Source organism: Bufo bufo, chromosome 7 (assembly GCF_905171765.1).
Source record: "Bufo bufo chromosome 7, aBufBuf1.1, whole genome shotgun sequence".
NCBI lineage: Eukaryota > Metazoa > Chordata > Amphibia > Anura > Bufonidae > Bufo > Bufo bufo.
The window spans coordinates 84,425,737-84,431,330 of record NC_053395.1 but is presented as its reverse complement, the minus strand read 5'-3'; positions in this window follow the sequence as shown (position 1 = coordinate 84,431,330).

The window sequence follows — 5,594 nt, the reverse complement described above, 5'->3', positions numbered from 1 at the left end:
GGTCTGAAGTCACTTTGTGAGGCTTACATAATACAAACCACCCAAAAATTACCCAATTTTAGAAACTACACCCCTCAAGGTATTCAAAACTGATTTTACAAACTTTTTCAAATTTAAATTTTTTGGTAAAGTTTGGTGAGTTAACAGCCAAACAAAACTCTATATTTATTGCCCCGATTCTGTAGTTTATAGAAACACCCCATAAGTGATCATAAACTACTGTATGTACGGGCACACAAGGAAAGGAACACCATATGGTTTCTGGAAGGCAGATTTTGCTGGACTGGTTTATTTACACCATGTCCCATTTGAAGTCCCCCTGATGCACCCCTAGAGTAGAAACTCAAAATAAGTGACCCCATTTTGGAAACTACAGGATAAGGTGGCAGTTTTTTTGGGGACTATTTTTAGGGTACATATGATTTTTGGTTGCTCTATATTAAATTTTTGTGAGGAAAGGTTAAAAAAAAAAATATAGAAATTCTGAAATTTCATCTCCATTTGCCAATAACTTTTGTGGAACACCTAAAGGGTTAACAAAGTTAGTAAAATCAGTTTTGAATACCTTGGAGGGGTGTAGTTTCTTAGATGGGGTCACTTTTATGGAGTTTCTACTCTAGGGGTGCATCAGGGGGGCTTCAAATGGGACATGGTGTTAAAAAACCAGTCCAGCAAAATCTGCCTTCCAAAAAACATATGGAGCTCCTTTCCTTGTGCGCCCTGCCGTTTGGCCATACAGCATTTTACGACCACATATGGGGTGTTTCTGTAAACTACAGAATCAGGGCAATAAATAGAGTTTTGTTTGACTGTTAACCCTTGCTTTGTTACTGGAAAAAATGGATTAAAATGGAAAGTTTGGCCAAAAATTGCTGTTTTGGCACCGTTTTATAAAAAAAAAATTTTTGTATGTTCATATGAGGGATTAGGTCATGTGTTATTTGTATAGAGCAGATTTCATACGGACGCGGCAATACCTAATATGTCTACTTTTTAAAATTTATTTAGGTTTTACACTATAATAGCCTTTTTTAAACAAAAAAACAAACAAAACATTTTAGTATCTCCATAGTCTGAGAGTCAGTGTTTTTTTTAAGTTTTTAGCCGATTGTCTTAAGTAGGGGCTCATTTTTTGTGGGATGAGAGGACTGTTTTATTAGCACTATTTTTGGGTGCATATGACTTTTTTGATCGCTTGCTATTACACTTTTTGTTATGTAAGGTGACAAAAACAAGGGGATACTAGTATAAAAGTTATCCACGTACAGGTGGTAACCCTTATCTAGCAGTGGGTGCATAAGGTCCCACACAAGTTTCCCGCTTGAAACTAGTAAGTGTACCCTGAGGTACTCACAAAGTTTGTACAGCTGCACGCCATACCTCGCCCGCTTAGAGGGAACATACTGGCAGAAAATGAGTCTCCCCTTGAAAGCAATGAGAGACTCATCAACAGCGACCTCCCTTCCAGGTACATAGGCCTCCAAAAATTTGGCCCTGAAGTGATCGATGACCGGCCTGATTTTGTACAGGCGGTCATAGGTAGGATCACCTCGGGGGACGACGACGACGACACATGCTGCATTATCTGCATAATGCAGGCATTTCCGAATGGCCTCAAAACGGGAACGTGTCATGGCCATACAGTAGAGTGGGGTCTGGTAGAGGACGTCCCCACTCCAGTACTGCCTGACACAGTTTTTTTTGACTAGGCCCATGTGCAGCACAAGGCCCCAAAACGTCCTCATCTCGGCTGCACTGACCTGAGTCCAGCCACCGGACCTAGCCAAAAAGGAGCCCGGGTGTTCAGCAAACAAACTGTTAGGCGAACAAGTTAGTTTGCTCCACCATCAGATTCTCAAAGTGGTCACTGAAAAAAAAACTAAAAAAAGTCATATTCAGTGAAGCTCACTGGGAATCTGGATTTCTGGTTGGCCAACAAAGTCAGGAATCACGGGCTCAAAATCCTCTGGGGTACACCAGACAAGTTCACCAGTAGGGGGCTCAGGTGGACTTTTCTGGTGGGCCGGAAAACTAGTACGAGCCCCAGGGCTGCTCATACTAATGTGGCCACAGGCACTGGCATGGGGGTCCCCTGGCTCTGCCGCCTTGGGGGCTCATCATCACTAGATAAGGAGGATGCGGATGACAAGAAGAAAGTGGGGTCACCCTCGTCCTCACTGGGGCTCTCTGAGAACGTCCGGTGGGCCATAGGGGAGTGTGTGTGCTTGTGTGTGGGGGGACGGGTGTTCACGTTCACTTATACCCTACCCTAACCCACCCTAAACCTAACAGAAAAAAATAAATCAAAATAAATTAAAGCCCCCAAAATTTGAAATAAAAATAGGCGCTTGTGCCCCAATAAGTGTGTGTGTGTGTGTGTGGGGGGGGGGGAAAGGGCAAGCTGCAGCACCCCTAGGGGGTCTAGGGTCACTTTTTTCTCCTTTAAAACTATCCCTCAGTCTCCCTGCCTAATCTAACCTTTCCCTGCGAACTTTTGAAGGCCAGATGGCACTATGGTGGTGCTGGGCTCAGAGGTGGACGGACGGGCTCCTCTCTCCTGGCTCCACGGAAGCAGTGTGGAGGAGGAGAGCAGAGCTGGGGGAAGTTAACCGCCACCTCTCAGGATCTAAGGATGTTGATTGGTGGTGTATTATCACACCACCGATCACCATCCTATTCCGGGTTATCGGGTCACCGGAGACCCGGAAACCTGCGGTTTGCTGCGTTCGCCGATACGAAGGGGGGGGTGTTACAGGACCCCCCTTGGCATTTTCACAGAGTTCCTGCTGAATGATTACAATAACAGTGATGGCCAGTTCGCCCGCGAACACATGCGGGCTGCCATCTTAACTCACAAGTCCGGCGTTGCACAGGCAAGTCCTTACCTGTGCGCGAGCCGGTCTGAAACAAATGCGGTCACTGGGAGCAGGCAATTCCGAGAACAGCCCGATGAAGGCCCCCGGCGGCTGTTCTCAGAACTGCCTGCTCCCAGTGACCGCATTTGTTTCAGACCGGCTCGCGCACAGGCACAGTTAAGGACTTACCTGTGCAACGCCGGACTTGTGAGTTAAGATGGCAGCCCGCATGTGTTTGCAGGCGAACTGGCCATCACTGATGAGGAATGCATGAAGCTATTAAAACAAGAATGTCAGGAGTGGTGACAGGTCCTCTTTAAGGGTAGGGTTGGAGGGGGGGAGGGGGGGTTGGATTGAGAATTTGGCACACTGCTGCAGCCCGGCCCCAGCCTCCCACCCATCTACTACATTATCTGTTCTCAGAGCCATCACTGTTATCTGTGGTGTTACATAGGACTGCGGGTGACATGTACTACATTATCTATAAAAAGGGGCATGTCCATGGGTTGTGCGGCTTAATACTTGGCTTGCCCCGGGCGCTGGCTACCCATGCTACGCCTCTGATAGGGAGATATTTATCATCCCTTGTACACCAGAATACTTATGTCAAAAAGGCGCACATCCTAGCTGCTCAAAATTCTACAACTTTCCGGGTTTCTAGTCCCACTCAACACTTTTCTTTGGTGGGCAAAGAGTGGCACAAGCACATTTTTCTACTCCAGGAAATTTAAGTTGTAGTAGGTAATCTCTTACCAGTGCTTTCTCTATTTGTTCCTATGAGACGGACATCGAGGATCTGATAGGATCGAATAGAGAAGCTGACTTCTTGTCCACACAAGACGCTGCATCAGTTGGAGAGTCAGAATGTCAGTGACATGACACATCGAGGCCAAGATTGGGCTGGATAACTCACAACCAAACAGGCCAGAAAATACATTTTTTATGGGAGTGCTGCTCTAACTGTATATTTTTACCAGCAGTCCCACTACAGAGGTAACAAAACTGAGCCTGCGTTGAAATCATATACATACTGACTGCATCGTACTCTGCACTCTTGAATAATTTTTTAATTAACCATTTTTTTTTAATGAGAAAAAAAAAATACCAAAAATATTTTCTTTTGTTGGTAAAACCATAAAAAAAGTGCATCTTTAGAGAAATTCTGTATGGGGCTCCGCGGCTACTTAGTATACTGAGAGTTGAGCTAGAAATGATGGCATCACAACAACTGATTATTAGATCAGATCTTCAGATTTTTATTGGATGTCAGGTTGCAAATAAATACTGACAGGCTGACATTATGCATGTGAAAATGTCACCTGACTAACTCTACATTTCTTTTATTTAAGTATGCCCCTGTTTTCGTGTAATTTTAACTTTTATTATATGCAAATTTGCCTCTAGGAGCAGGGGGAAAGGGGGGGGGGGGGCGTTGCCCCACCTCTGGCCACGCCCTGCTACACTAGATTGACAGGCCCAGGCCAGCGTTGGTCTCCTACTGCCGGCCCTGTATGCCATGTGAATCTTGCGCCTGCTCTGTCCCGTTCAGTATATGGCGCAGCGAGCTCGCCGGCATCCTCACTGCGCCAAATACTTAACGGGATGGCGCAGGCGCGAGATTTATATGGGAGATGGGGCCAGCAGGAGGACCAACGCTGGCCCTGCCAATCAATGGAAATGAGGTGGGCGAACGTAGCCTCTAGGAGCAGGTGCAATGCCCCCCCCTGCTCCTAGAGGCTAATTTGCATATAATAAAAGTTAAAATTGCACGAAAACGGGGCCATACTTAAATAAAAGAAATGCAGAGTTAAATTCAGGTGACATTTTCACATGCATAATGTCAGCCTGTTTAATAGCGAAAATTGGGGTGACAGAAACCCATTAATACCATGAGGCGCTGTCTTTTTCAGTGACAATGAGTCACTGTACTTGAGTTCGCGAATAACGACTGAATTAAAAAAAAAACTATCAGAATATCACTTTATATTGATGCAAAAGATAACAGGGTGTACAGACTTCAAATAGAAGTAACCACCATTTACTAAAAACATTCATTAATTAGCCATATCTTTTTTTCAACCCTCCTTCCTGACCAGACCTGCAAAAGAAAAGCATACTTCGCTGCTCCCTGCTGCCAAGCCCGAGCTCCTTTGCTTCCCTGCCTCACTCAGGTTTCTCACTGTTAACATCTAGTTTGACGCCGCTGAAGCCAATTAATGGCCTCAGTGGTGACCTGCTCTCCTTGTGTTACGTCAATTGGACAAGTGACGTGATGTTGACAGTGGGAGACCCAAGCAAGGCAGCCGTGGCCAAGGAGCCGGTACCCAGCAGAGGGGAGCAGGTAAGTATGCTTCCCTTTTGCAGGTCTGGTCAGGTGTGGAGTTTGCCAAAAAAAAAAATTACACAAAAAGATGGCCAACAACTTTAATGCTTAAGGGCATACATATGAAACTGGCTGACTTGTTGCATGTGCGCTTAGCAGCTGAAGGCATCTGTGTTGGTCCCATGTTCGTATGTGCCCACATAGCACAGAGAAATTATGTTTTAATATATGCAAATGAGCCTCTAGGAGAAACAGGGAAGTTGCTATTACATCTAGAGGCTCAGCTCTCTCTGCACCTGCTGCACCCTCTGTAGTTTGACAAACCGGAAGCAAAAATGTCATCACACCTGCAGCAGTTGCAGAGAAAGTGGAGCCTCTAGATGTAAGGACAATGCTGTTGTTGCTCCTAGAGGCTC